This window comes from Artibeus jamaicensis, unplaced genomic scaffold (assembly GCF_021234435.1).
Source record: "Artibeus jamaicensis isolate MK-2021 breed Jamaican fruit bat unplaced genomic scaffold, CSHL_Jam_final contig_3152, whole genome shotgun sequence".
NCBI classification, from domain to species: Eukaryota; Metazoa; Chordata; class Mammalia; order Chiroptera; family Phyllostomidae; genus Artibeus; species Artibeus jamaicensis.
In genome coordinates, this window is record NW_026521729.1 from 1475597 (window position 1) to 1490245 (window position 14649).

The window sequence follows — 14649 nt, forward strand, 5'->3', positions numbered from 1 at the left end:
GCCTGGCTCCCTCGACCCAGTTCAGGCACTGAGACCCGGGGCATGCGTGACTCTCACCCACAGGAGCTTGAGAGCAGACGCTGCCCAGCTGGTCTGGGGCGTCCATAGGTGGCAGAGCCCAGGCAGGTGCGGTTGGCACAGTCACGGACATGGGATAAGTACAGCTTTGAGAAAACCACAGGAGGATTCCTTCCGGCCCTGCCCACTGCCATGGTTCTCCCAAGGCAATGTCACGTGCACTGTGGGCGGGGGGGGGTAAGGCCTCAAGGTTAGGGGTGCCCCTACCCAGGTGCAGGCCCACTGGGTTGCGGAGAGCAAGGGGCAGCATCAGCTCCCCGTTGATTTAGGGTGTCCCCCATTCCCCGCCCCTCCCTCACTCCGGTCCCATTCCCCTGACCCCCTCTCCCTCTGTGCTTCCCATCCAGCTCTCTGAGCTATTAGCCGGCTAGTCCGAGCCCCTGGAGACGCAGCTGGGCGGCACTAGCGGTGCAAGTCCGGGCGTGGTGGCCGGCACGGGTCTGAGAGGGTTCCCAGAGGCAGGCAGGGCCTGGCCACGCACTCTGCCCGGTGCTGCTGGAGGGACCAACGCACCACCAGGGACTTAATCCCGCAGAAGAAGGTGGGAATTCGGTGCTGTTCACCCCCAGGACCAGAGAAGCTCGGGGCTGGAAGGGGCCGTGAAGAACCCACATGACGCCCAAGCTCCCTAACTTCCCCGTCAAACTCAGACCCCTGCAGAGACGCTCGCTCTCCCCCAACCAGAAACGCCGTCTGTGGCATCATGGGGACAGGTCCAGGCTGGAAAGCAGGGGACCCGGATTCGGGCCCCCGGTACCTCTGACTGGGACCTGCTTCCTCCTCTGTGAAATGAGGATAAAAATGTGAGTCTCTGGGGACCAACAGCACCTGGGCCTGAGTGAGGGGCTTTGCTGGCAGAGAAGCGGCACCCAGCAGGGGGAGGGCATAGGGTTATGAGCTGCCCCAGGATTTGACACATGCCCGGATGGTGACACAGCTGGAGAAGCAGGGGGCAGAGGGCACCAGGCCCAGCATGACTCAGCTGCCCCAAGCACGGCCAGACCCTGGGGTTCACCCCTTACATTTGTCACCAAGAAGGCAGGTGGGTCTGGGCAGTTGTCTCCCCTGCCATAGGGTCTGGGACTCAGGGTGCCAGCCACAGAGCCGCACCCTGAGGGCCAGACTTGGACAGACACCGAGAAGGAGCCCCGGGGCCAAGGGAACGGAGCCCGGTGGAGAAGTGACCGCAGAGGGCTGTCCTGGGAAACCAGCCCCACTTGAACTCAGGCCTCCCCTGCAGGCCCAGGACCGTGGCCAAACTGGTCCGACCTTGGGTCCCAGGGAGCAGGAGGGAGTCCCAGCCTTGAACAGCAGCTCGGGCCAGCGGATCAGAGCCCCACCGGGAGAGGGAGTTCATGGCAGCAGGTTCTCTGATGCCTTTCCCAGTGACATCACGCGAGCCCGCGGCCCCGGACACACTCCCTGCCGCTCTCTAGCAGAAGGGCTGGGCCGGGCCCAGAACGGTGGCCATGACGGCATCGCCACAGTGTGCCAGGCACCGTGCTCAGCCACTGAGATGCAGGGGCTCCCTGGGGAAAGCTAGGTACCGAGAGCCAATACAGCCGTCACGCGTCTGATGGGGATGGGACAGAACCACGCTGCCCCAGGGCTGCCACTCCTCGCACAGCCTCTCCCAGGGAGACAGCTGAGCTGGGCAGTGGGGGAGCCGAGGTCTGGGACAGCTGGAGAAGGCCCCCTGCCCGGCGTGCGGCTGCCACGGTGAATCCCTGCATGGGCTCCTTCGGATAGTGGAGATTCAGGTCTCCTCAGTTTACTGCCTCCATAGTAACGCTTCCAGGTCTTAAGCTGCTTGCTTGCTCAAGGTCGCCTTTCAAGGATTTGAGCTTGTTCTAACTCAACCAGCCCATGGCCTGGAGGACAAAGCCTTCGGTTGAAGTTTCGGAAGGCCTCTCGAAGGTGCACGATGGGCCGGTCCACTCTTTGCAGCCATTTCTTGCCCCACCTTCCAGCAGCAGTCCTGCCATGCTGGTAGTGCCACCCCTGTGTATGAGTAGGGATGGCAGATGGCTCTACTTTCGCTGTGGCTGGTTTGGGGTTCGGTTAAATGGCCCTGAGCCTGGGCAGCCACACCAGAGCCATTAGCTACAGAAGCTCCAGCCATTTAGGGACAGGAGCTGGGCTGCCTTCAGGACATTGAGGCCCCAGCCCCAGGCCATCTCCTTCCAATGCAGAGGCCTGTCCCCTGGTTCCCAGAAGCTCTGCCAACTCCTCCAGGCCTTGGCTTTGGTCTCTGCCAGCCTGGAGCCATCAAGCTCCCCACTGTCTGCCTGAGCTGGTGTCGGCCCAGGAGTAGATGCACCACCCCCCACAGGCCTCCCTGCCAGAGCACCAGTGAGGCTGGGGGTGGGGGGCAGGGCTCTTCCCAGAGCCCAGGTGGCCCCAGCTCTCCTGGAGGGAGGCGGGCTAAGTCTCCCAGGCTATTAGAAGATGTTCCTGGGCCTCAGTGCTCCCATCTGCCCAAAGGGGAGATCACGGTAAGACTAACATTTACACGGGCAGGGGCTGCTTCGAATGCTTCCCTACCCACCATGACCCCTATAGAGACGACCCCCACAGAGACACTATCGTTACCCACTCTTTCCAGACGAGGAAGCTGAGGCAGACACCCAAGTTCCCACAGCCAGACAGGGACAGGGACAGGGTTCTCCCTGGGCAAGCGGCCCCACTCTCTCTGTGGGTCCTGAAGGATCTGGGCAGTGGCCCGGATGGGCTTTGAGACAAGGGCACCCAGCACAGAGCCAGGCTGGCTGAGGGGCCCCCTCCCCACAGAGGGGCAGGAGAGCTGGGTGGAGGAGAGCCCCAAACATGAACGGTCACACACAGGCAAGCCTACTGCACCTCAGGGTCCTCACCTCTAAGTGGGCTCAGCACGCACACCAGCCTCAGAGCCTGCAAAGCACCGAGCCCAGGGCCCCGCAGGCCTGAGGGCTCAAGCAGGGCTCTGGCTGAGGAGGCCAAGTCCCCAGGGGACCAGGGAGAGTCTGGGGTTTGAGGGCCCTGGGGCGTGCCTCAGCCCACCTGTGACAGAAATTGTGTGTCCCAAGCTGCTCCCCGATCCATGGCCCCTTTCTCTGCCCAGCAGCCCAGGCTGGACCCCAGAATCTGCAGGGCTCCCCAGGAACTTCAGTAGCTCCTGATGGGGCTTGCAAATCAAACAGGCAGAGGGCAAGCCTGGATAGGCTGAGCCCAGCCAGGCCTCTGCCCCACCCCCTTTTAGAGGCTTCTCTGTGCCAACCCTGCTTAGACACCCCCAGCCCCGCCATCTGCCTGTTCCCTGGGGTCCTGGTCCTCCAGCTGCCAGGCTTGCTCATGTGATGCCCCCATCTGCTGTGAGTCAGAAGGAGGGGTCCACAGAGCTGCCGGGGTTGAGGTTGAGGGTACAGAGCCTGCTAAAGCTCTGGGGTGGGGTTGTGCCAGGTTTGGGGGTTTGTTGCTACATTGCTCTTACGCCCCCACCAGCTCTGCCCTTGGCTCTTCGCCTCTGCCATGTAGAAGCCCACCCACATCCATGAAATGGGCCCAGCTCCCACCACCCACGCACGGTCCCCTCGAGCACCAGCCTGGGCCCCACACCACAAACGCTGCCCTTTCCATCCTGCCCAAGGCAACCTAGCATCCCTCCCCCCACCGCAGGAGCAGGCTGGAACCTGCCGAACCAGAACTCCAGCCCCCATGAAATGACCCGTGCCTGCCAGGTCTCCCGTGCCATCCCCACCCCGTGCCCCCAGGCTCTCACCATTCCCAAACCTTTTCCCACAGCTTCCCCTGCCAGGAACGCCCACCCCCACCTTCACACAAAATCCTCAACCCTCCTCCCTGTGGCCCAGCCTAGAAGTCCTCAGCCTGTGGAGCACCCCAGGCAGGGCAGAACTTTCTCCTCCACCTCCACCATGGAGCTAATCTCACTCCTCAGCCTCAGATCCTAACTGTCTTGTTTGTCTGTGTCCCTGACACAGTCCTGGCCCCTGCCCAGTGGCCCGGGGCAACAGTGAAGCTGCTTGGGAGACCACACCTACCTGCCTGCGGCTCCCACCTGGCAGGCAGGCAGGCCCACGGCAGGCAGGTCAGCCTTGGAGATGGACCTCGAAAGGCCAGGCAGCTGCAGGTGTGTCTCCCTCACGGACCTCGGCCGCAGGGGTGTCCTGCATGACCCGCCCGACACTCTCAGCTGAAGCCCAGAGACAGGGGAAGGCAAGGTGGCCGCCGTGCTGCTGAGACCAATGTTGGTCTGTACCTGAGCCTCTGCAGCAAAGGGGCAGGAGGCAGGTCGGGCCCCCAAGAGCTGGTCCCAGCCCTAGACCCCCACCCCCTCGCTGGTGGAGACCCCGGCCTCCGCTCTAGGAACCAGCTTAGCAGCTGGTGACTCTCAGGGACCAAAGACACTCCTACCCACTCAGTCTCCACCCCAAGGAACCGGCCTCTGCCCTCAGGGTGCCTGCAGGGCAGGGAGGCAGTGTCAAGGGCTTGGCAATGCATCTGGACCACGAGTTCTGAGACACGTTATTTATCTCATTCACTGCTCTGCCCCTCACTAGGACAGTAGCTGACACACAGTAGGTATTCAATAAATGTTTATATGTATAACTTCCTTGGCCCTCTGGAACCACAAAGTCTATTTCTACACACCTGCCCCCCCACTATGTCCAGGGTTGCTCTGGGCAGACTGGTGGTGGGGAAGTGGTGAAAGGGGCCCTACAGCCCTCCTCAGGAAAATGGGCACCAGCCCTCCCCCGTGGGGCCCTGGGAGACCCCAGCTCAGCACCACAGGAAGGAGGCTGGTGGGGGAGGTGGGACGGACAGGAACCAGCAGTTTCCCCACGGCGGGACAGGGTAGCCCCCCAGCGGGAGTGGGGTGGGGGAAGGCCCTATCAGTGCCCAGCAGGCAGGAGCCCTGGGGCCTGGTGGTTAGCGGTGTCTCGCTCTCCAGCCCTCAGCCTCAGCTTCCCCATCCGTCTTCCCCTGGTCTCCAGAATTCAAACCCCACAGCCAAGACCATCTCGCCCCAAGGACCCCTGTGTGACGGACGAAGAGCCAGACTGCCCTCGGCTCCTCGGGGGCCCAGCCCCAACTCTCCAGCGCTGGGTGCCTTGCCCGCTGTGGCAGCCCCTCCTCCCCATGGCTGGACCCCTGCTCTCTAGCCCCGGACTTGCCCTGTGACCTCGGGAGAGCACCTGCCCTCTCAGAGCCTCAGTCCTCCCGCCCGTGAGCTGGCGTGAACAGTGACCTCGCCCTCAGCGAGCAGCCCCGCTGGCTGTGCCCAGTAAGCCCCAGTTGCCCCAGCTCACCACTGCCTAGTGCTTCCTCCGGTCCCTCCCGCCCTTCCACCGATCTGTCTCCCTACCCACCCACCCCCAGCTCTAGGGACGCTCCCCTGGGCTGGCTCCCAGCCAGGTGCCAGGACCTCCAAATCCCGCACTGTACCACCACCCCCGTCTCTGCCACACACACACCCCATCCCTCCTCCCTCCTTGATCTGGTACCTGGTGCCAGGTAGAGGGTCCCAAGTAGGGTCAGGCTGCCTTTCCAGATCCACCTCCAAGGCTTAACCTGCCTGCCTCGGTCCCGCTGGGAGCCGTTCCTTCATTCCCGGTCCTTCCTTCCCGGTGCGAGTGGCGGTGGCCCAGCCCCTCTCCTGCACAGGGCAGGCAGGCAGCCAGTGCCGAGGAGGAGGAGCCCGGGCAGTGCTGGGGTTTGGTGGCGGGGGTGCCTCCTCCTGCCCTGGATGGGCTCCTCCCTCCTCCCCAGCACGGCTAGGGATGACGGACCACGAGTGACTCAAAGATCCTCAGAGGGAGGCCGAGGGGGGGCAGGGCCGAGAGCTGATGCGGCGACCCTGAGGGATGCCTGTGACTCAGCAATGAACAAGGGGGCACCTCAGCCTCACCCCTCCCTCAGGCAGGCAGGTGCCAGGCTTCCCGGACAGACGCTGCCTCCTCATCCTCCCTCCGTCGGTCACTTCCCCAGGGCTGTTCTCCCCAAAGTTCCCACTGAGGCCAGGGTTGCTATGGCAACAGGCCACTTTGATGCTGCCCCCGCCCCCAAGCCCAGGACACAACTGCCCTTTCCTGAAAGAGTCCAACCTCCTTGGCAGCAGTGGGAGCCGGGAGCCGAGCTGACCTGCCCAGCAGAGCGGATGGCACTGGGGGTGGGGTATCAAGTGCCTGGCATGCAGCCAGTCCGTACACAACTGGCTACCTGACCCAGAGCCCCCCTGAGCTCCAGGCCTCCCAGCAACGGGCCCAGCTCAGTGCTCCCCGGCTCAGGGCTCCCCAAGCACACTCAGTTTCAATAACCCGAGACTCGGGTTCAGGGCTCTGAGACCCCAAGGGCTTTTAGAAAAGGCATCCTTTAGTCTGTCTGCTGGGCCAAAGAGGAAACTGAGGCCCCGGTGAAGAACCATTGCTGGGGGCTACAAAAGCTCAGAGAGAAATTTAGACGTAGGTCAAGGTCCCCTTCCCCTTTCTGGTCGCTGGCCTCTGACAGCAGCTCGCTCTCACCACTGAGGTTCCAGGAGGCGGGAGGCTTCCGATGGCTCAGAGGTCCTGCTGGGCAGGGGCTCCCTGCCCTCCCTCATCCTTACAACATGGACAAATGATGGCCCGGTCACAGGTGCCGCAAGGGTTTCACACCATCATGAGGGGGAGCGAGGAGAACAACTAATGACAATGGCGACTACTCTTACTGACCACCCACTGCATTTCAGACTTTCCCTCACACCGAAGACAGTGTGTGTGGGGGGTGATGTGTCGCTCAGACCAGCGCCAGCTGCTGGATGGGCCCTCAGAAAATATTTGCTGTGAATGTGGTCATGAGGGAGGGAGAGCACAAGACAGAGAAAGGAAGCCCAGAGAAGGGGGTTCACTTGCCTGAGGTCACACAGCTAGAGGTGGGGAAGTTGGGACGCAGCCCGGTGGACTCCACTCTGGCTCTCCTAATTTGCTCACTAATATGAATGCAGCCTCCTGCCCCCCACCCCTGCCCCGCCTCTGGGGGTGGGGCCCGCACAGAGCTGGGGCTGGGGCACTGAGGGTCCCTCCTCTGAAAGAGGAGGAAAGGCACCTGATGCAGTACACGTGGAACTTTGCAGGCAGCCTAGGGGGGCCGGATTGTTGCAGGTGTGGATACCCCTCGCCTGCCTGCATAAGCCAGGCTGCAGGGAGGAAGAATCACAATGAAGCTACCCAGAGCGCTGTCCAGACTGGCTCACACCCACTGAGGGGAGGGCCCTTGATCTGCCGCTCCCTCCTAGGGCCACAGTGGACACTCTATTATCAGGGCCGGAGGGACTGGCCCACCATGGGAGGTCAAGAAACAAGAGAGCAAAAGGGAGTTCTGCAGGAAGGGATGGGGAATCCCTTACATATCAGGAGGCAAGTCACCACCTCTAAGCCTCAGTCTCCCCAAGGTCTGTCCTTCAGGGCTCGACCACCTGCTAGGTGGGACAGGCTCAGCTGTTCCCTGGGACCCAGGTGTGCAGGGCAGCTACCCCCAGCCACACAGCCCCCCACCAGAGGGAGCTGGCCAGCAGGACACAGATGGAGAGTTGGAGGCACCACCCTCCACACACAGCAGGGTCCTGCCGGGCTGGCTGCCCCAGCAAGGGACTCAGAGACCGGGAGCCAGCGGCCACCCTGACCACCCAGAAAAGGCCTACGAGGCAGCCTGGCCAGGGCGGCAGTTGGCTGGCCAAGTTCTGGCTGCCCTTTCCCATTGGGCTCCTCAGTGACCTACTATGTGCTGGGCACTGTGCCAGACTCCGGGTGAGGGTGGGGGACAGGCCCCCGCCCCAAGCCTGACTCACATCAGGGAGCCAGTTATTGGGACCACAGAGCTCCCAGAAGGCTTTGGGAGTCAAAGGAAAGGAGCCGAATAAATTATTATTAATCACACCACTGCCAACCATTAGTCCTACTAACGGGCCTGAGATAGCCACTGTGTCCATAGGGACACTGAGTACGTGGGTCACTCTAATCTCACCCTCCCCATGCTGTGGCGGGGGTCCCACTGGTACGGTAGAAACAAAGCAACGCAGCCAAGGTCACACGGCCAAGGTCACCCAGCTGGTATGTGGTTGGGCCTCCTGATGTGTGGGCTCGAACCTTCCAGGTCCTTCTGGGCTCTTCATAGTTGTCACCTCCTCTGGTTCTCAAGACAGTCACTACCCCCACTTCACGAGACAGGGACAGAGGCACAGAGAGGGGGAGGGGTCACCGTGCCCCTGTCCCTACAGAGCGAGGGTTTGACCTGGAGCCCTGGCTCGATCTTTTTTTTTTTTTTTTTACAGATTTTATTTCTTTATTTTTAGAGAGCAGGAAAGGGAGGGAGAGAGAGAGAGAGAGAAACATGCTGGAAGTAACAGTGGCCAGAGACAAGGTGGGGAGTGCAGAAAGGCTTTTATTTTCAAGGATGGAAGAGAGGGGGCTGAACTGCAGGGAGAGGTTGGAAGCCCTGTGGCTGCGACTCCCGGCTCTGCCAGCTGGGTTACTCAAGTGGGGACCGTAACAGCACCGCCAGTGATAATAAATGAGGTCACGTATGTAAAGCTCCTGGCCCAGGCCCAAATGAGCACCCCTGATGTATTTGTGAGGGTTTTTACAGTTCAGAGCGGCCTGCCAATGTGATAGTAATGGGACCACCAGGGAGGTGGGAGGTCTGGGAGCACGTGAGGACCACAGGGCAGGATAAGAGAAAGGGACGTTCGTGGTGCCCACTGGGACAGAGGCCCAGGCCAGTGGGAGGACACGGCTTTGCTCCTGGAGGCCTCACCCCTCCCTGTCTCCAAGCCTCCAGCCAGAGGGTGAGCCAACCTTGCAAACACCACAGAGCGGTGCCACCTGTGGGAAGGGTCACAGCCGCCCCTGCCTGTTTGGAGGTGAGTTTTTATTGGGCAAGAGCATTCGAGTCCAGGCTTCTCTCCTTGCAAGCTGAGTGGCCTTGTAACTCACTGAGCACCACACCTGGCCCACAGCGATGATGCTCAACAAATGTCGAGCCAATGGCATCATGTTACCGTAAAACAGACTTTCAGAGTGCCGGGGAGTCTCTCCCAGTGGCCAAGATGATGGCAGGGGAGGTTCTCACCCTGAGTGAACAAAAAGCTAGCGAGACATTTGGACAGAGGAAAAAACTCTACCCCACTTCAGTACCAGATTGGGGGTGGTTCCTGGGAAAGGCAAGAACATGGGCCATAAAAGTCAAAATGGCACAGGGGGAGGTACTGGTCCAAAGAGACCTGTCAGTCTAGCCTGGGGAAGGACGGGATTGGGTGGGAGGTGGACCCACTCAAAGTGCTTGGGGAGTTGATTGGTCATCTTGAGAAAGCACCTGGTCGGTCCCACGCCCAACCCAAAATAATCCCGGGGGAATGAAGAAGCTCATGGAGTCCCACGGTGCCTTAGTGCCGTGGCCCATGGCCTCAGCACCCACATGGCCGTCAGGCTCCAGGAGAGAGCCTCTCTCACTTTCTCTTGCCCATCTGGTGATGAGCATGTGACCGTGTGGCTCCAGCAGCCGCGTGGCCCATGGCCGTGTGGGCTGCACACGCAGGATCCAGGAGGGAACCAGCGAAGCTACCTGGATGGGCACTAAGACCGCGCAGCTGCCTGCGGGTTCCCACGGACTGTACTTTAAAATGGAGCAGGACCTCCGGACACTGGCTTTTGTCTTGGTCTCTCTGAGGACGGTTGGACTTTCTCCAGGGCAGAAAGAGGAGACTGGCTCTGAGACGGGAGTCCACCATTCTCCCAGGCCGCACAGCACCCGGTAACACCTGCTTCCTTGTGCACCAGCACCTGTCTCATACATTTGGCTTCTGTGGCAACAGGCAGCCAAGCCTCTGTTGGGAGGGTCACTGGTTCAATTCCCAGTCAGGGCACAGGCCCGGGTTGCAGGCTGGGTTCCCAGTAGGGGACGCGCAAGGGGCAACCACACATTGATGTTTTTTCTCCCTCTCCCCTTCCCTTCCCCTCTCTCTAAAAATAAATAAATAAAATCTTAAAAAAAAAATGAAGTCAACACAACTGCCGAACAGTTCAGCACCCCACAGTGCACACAGCCCTTTTGTGTCCAACACCCCTTCTCCAGAACAGTGAGGGTTGTTCCCATTTCGCAGAGGTGGCAACTGAGGCTCAGAGAGAGGCCCTTCCCAAAGCTTCATACCATGTCTCCAGTAGATCCAGCACTTGAATCCAGGTGCTGGGATCCAGACCACATGGTTTTCAGCCAGTGTTCCCAGCCACCGCCCCACTCGTTCCCGTGGGAAAGCTCCCTGGCCAAAGGCGTGGGGGCAGCCACAGCCCCAAAACAATGCCATCTCCCATCACACCCGCCCCAGGGCCCAGGGGGATGGCACTGCCCGTGTGACTCAGCCGCAGTCACAAAGGGAGCTGTGTGCCCTGTGCCCTAGGCCTGCCTCCCCGACCCTCTGCTCGTCCCTCAGCTGGAGATGAAGCAGGGAGCCTGACAAATCCAAGAAGCGAGGAGAGCAGGAGGGATTGTTGGCCATTGTCGTAACACCCGGCTAATGGCGACCCAGGCCTCAGCTTGGGGTGCCAGAGGTTGGTGCCGCTCCCATGAAAGGCCCAGGTCGCAGCCAGTTCCCTGAGACCTTATTTGGAGCTCCGAGAACAGACTCAACCTCATTGGCTGCCTCTGGGGTTGAGCCCAGGCAGGGGCCCTGCCCACATTCACCTGGATCAGGTTTCCAATGCTTGTGAGGAAGAGGCAGTCACTCCCTGATGCCAGTCAGGCTCGGGTGTTAACACCTGTCCCCGCAGGGACTTCTGTCCACCCCTTCCCCTGGAGGTGGCAGACCCGGAGCCCAGTGCCCCTGTGGAGCACTGACGCTGTGGAAGGCAAACGACTCGGTGCTTTCTCCAGCGCCCTATCAGGGAAGCCTTGGCCCATTTGCAAGAGGAGGAAGCAGACTGAGGCTCAGAGAGGGAGGGGTGCCAGCCCAAGGTCACACAGGATTTGAGCCAGGATCTGACTTTGGGGCCGGTTCCCTCCCCCTTCTTGGTTCCTATGACATCTTGACCACTTGCCAACAAGAAGTGACCTTGGGCCCGGCCCAGACAGGAAGGCAGACAGACATCACCCTACTCCTGTCCTGCGGGAGGGGGCACTGCGGAATGCAGGTCCTCAGATGGAGTTCAGGCTGGCTGGACCTCCCGGGGCCGGCCCTGCTGACCTCCCCAGGAGGCGGGCACGCCTGGGTGCCCAGCTGCCCGAGATAGAGGGTAGACAGGGCAGCCGCCCTCTCCTCCTACACATGACGGAATGTCTGACCCCGGCCCAGCCCCCGAATAACACTTTGCAGGAGGGTTGGATCCGCACAGAACGGGCCTGGAAGGTCGCTGTGGCCACATTCCTGCCTCCCAGCCTTCCGAAGTCCCTGAGACCAGGGCAAGGACGGGCCCACCAAAGATGGGCCAGAAGCCCTTTCCCCGTCCCACGCCGGTCAGCCTGGGCCACCTCTGCTGCAGAGGCGGGGCGGGGCCGTGCAACCAGAGGTGCGGGGTGCTAACCATCTATACATGTCAGCCCACCTTTGCAGCTCAGGAGTTTGGAGCTGGGTGGGCTCAGCCTCTGAAGCCAGATGTGCACTCCCTCCTCAGGGTGTGACAGTGGCAGTGGCACTTTGCTGAGGCCCAAAGGAGACCCGGTGATGGGAGGCTTCAAACTGTTCCTTGCCCCACCTGGACTCTCCCCAGCATTTCCCCAAAGCCCCTAAAATAGCACAGCATGGGGCCTGGCATCACATTCCCCAGCCCTGACCTGTCCGCACCTCAGCACCCCCCACCCCCCACAGGTGTAAAGTGGAGACGTGGCTGCCTGGCAGGCCTGACAGTTACAGGCGCTGCCGCTTTCCCAGGATGTCTTTTCAATGCGAATTCCCCCAACTCAGGGAGTGGACCAGGCTTCTATCTCCTCCACAGGAGCCCCCCAGGCTGGAGGTCCCAGACAGGCCAACCCAGCTGGTGCTGGTGTCCCCACAGTTGTGTCTGTCTCAGTGGCTCCCTCGGCCCTGCCCTGGGAGGTCTGGGGAGCAGCCCAAGGCTTGGTCCAGGCGCCTCTGGTTAGCCAGCAAGGCATGGTCACTCCTGCGCCAAGGGAGGCAAACGAGGCCCAGAGGTTCAATGACTACGCACAAGGTAGCACCGTAGATGCAGAGAGGGCAGCCTCCGCTTTGCCTCGAGGGTGACAGCGTGCCATCTCACTCGACTGCCACAGGGTCCACAGGGCCCAGAGTCTTGCCTTTGACCCCCCACGTGCCCCACCCCTCATCCTGCACACACACTGATTGGTGTCCAGCACAGGGCTTGCTAAGGTGTGGGCTGCAGGGGACCCCCTAGGGAGTCATAAAGAGGGCGCCTCCGTATCCCTACATGAAAACCAGGCCAGCCACCTCTCCTCTTTCAGTAAATGAAGAGTCGGAGTTGGGTGAACTCTGAGGGGAGCCCATGGAGCACCCAGCTGCGCCCCAGGATGCCACCCAGGACTGCCTCTTTCTGCACATGCCTCTGGCCCGGCAGCCAGGGCGCCCCCGGTCTCCCACTAAGTGCTGGGGCGCAGATGGTTCAGGAGGCATAATGGAGAAAGGATGATAGCTGCTCATTAGCAGGGGTGGCCTAATTAACAGAGGGAACGTGGGTGGGGGTGTTCTGCCCGTACACCCCAGGGAGCCACATTGTAGGGGCGGAGCTGGCCGGGTGCCAGGGCCCCACTGACTCCAGCCACCCACCTCTGTCTGGCTGACACATGGGGCCAGGAGACTGGGTTTGCAGGGGTGGGGGCAGCGGGGGAAGGCTGGGGCTGGGGTTGGGGGACTGCTGCTTTGCAGACTCTTGCCCCTGCCCGCCTTCCTCGTGCCCCAGAAAGCAAGGTGTGGCCCAGGGGCCCCCTATCCCGGTCTGTCCTTGGCCACTATGTAGGAGTCTCATCATAGTGGCCTGTCCCAGAGAGGATGAGCAGCGCATTGGGACACAGTTTGGCCCTCTTGCCTCTCGCAGCCAGGGCAGGAAGGGCTGTGCTCTTGGGTGAGGGGGTGGGGCGAGGCCAAAGCACCCTGGGCTGCCAGGCAGGGCAGGCTCCCCACCAGGCAGGAGGGAGGTGGCCTGGACCCTGCCCCCTTCCACTGAGCTGACCACAAGGCTGACAAGGCCACCTTCCTCCTCCTTGTCAGAAGTTGAACAACCCAGGCCAACCTGCTCCCAAACCGGTTTCCCATGGGATCCCAGCAGGAAGCAGGTCCGGGCACAGGGGGACAGGCTCTGTCTCCCCGTCCAAACGCCAGGGTGCACAGCCTCCCCCTGGCCTTTACCATCTGGAACCCCCTCATCTGGGCACTGGGAGCATACCCCACACCCTGCCAGCTTCCCTGGGCACCACGTAGACACGCCCTGCTTACACTCAGAGCAACGGGGAGCAACCCTAGGACAGCCAGGGCCCCCAGACCAGTCCAGAACCCTGAGCAGGCTCAGGGCCAGGCCTCACATGTGGCTTCAGGTCACTGAACTAGACCTGGGGCCAGCCGAGGTCAAGTAGGCCACACTGGGAAGTCACACCCTGCTGGCCTTTCTTTCCCCCTTCCCCACCCAGAAGAGCAACTTCTTACCTTTGTGTGTTGACTGCAGACGCTGCCTCCTCCCCTTCTACCTCGTCCCAGGACTCCCTGCTCCCAGTCTGAACTTGTCTGGGTACGTGGTTCCAGGTGAGGCTCCGCCTGTTTGTCTTGCACCATTTCCGGCTGGCCCCACAGCCACGGCCGCCACCTCCCTCTCTCATTCCTGGGTTTCCATGCAGGAGCTGACTGTCCTGGCCCTTTGGGTGTTGAGCACCCCTCACCCCTCACCTTAGCCCTCCGAGAGCTTTGGCACCTCTACTCAGGGCCGCATGGGCTATGGGCCCATCCGTAGATCCTGGCCTGGATAAGCCTGTGGGGGGGGTCACTGGATGTCTCTGAGCCTCAGTAGCACCCTCAGGGCAATTGTGGGGGTGTGCTGCTCCCCATATATAATTACCGACTCTGCGAGTTCCCTCCTGCCTCCTCCCTGAGCTCAGGCCCCACGTGAAGTCTGGGCCTAGACTCACCTGCCTGCAATAAAAGCAAGGCAACAGCCCACAGATGGCTGGAGGCTGCAGGTGTGGGGTTCAGGGGAGTGTGGAATGCGGCAGGGAACGTGGAGCCTGCTCTCAGGACACCCAGCCTCCTGCAGGACACAAAGCAAGGACAGAGACACAGGGTGGGGGCAGGGATAGGAAGGGGCGGGGGCAGCTGCTGCAGGTATCGGGGGGTGGGGGGTACAAAAGGAAGTGGTCCAGGCAGCCTCAGCCCCACCCAGGAGGCCCCCACGGAGATGCTGGCCAGCCTCCTCCTGGACCACCGGCCCCCAGCCCCACCTGGCCAGCCCCAGCTCCGCCCTTCAGGCCCCAACGACCCAACACTTCTCCGGAGGGAGCTTTCCGAAGCTCTCACCCCCACGCTCCCCCTCCCCCAGGTGGCTTCTGCTTCCCACCCCCACCCCTAGCGTCCTCAACATTGAGAACTGA

General features: G+C 61.5%; 1 protein-coding gene across 3 annotated transcripts in view; it reads right to left on the bottom strand.

Annotated features, from left to right (window-relative positions):
• The window catches only part of ADGRG1 (adhesion G protein-coupled receptor G1), a 37602-nt gene extending 23514 nt beyond the window's left edge, over window positions 1–14088 (bottom strand). For 2 of the 3 annotated variants that reach the window (XM_037141486.2, XM_037141484.2), the window contains exon 1: window positions 5580–5739. The gene's annotated coding sequence lies outside the window, so the exon portion shown is untranslated. Of the gene's footprint in view, window positions 1–5579; window positions 5740–13714 lie in introns of those variants that run through there. The other variant, XM_037141483.2, reaches the window with a different exon arrangement.
• Window positions 14089–14649: the final 561 nt, after the last annotated feature.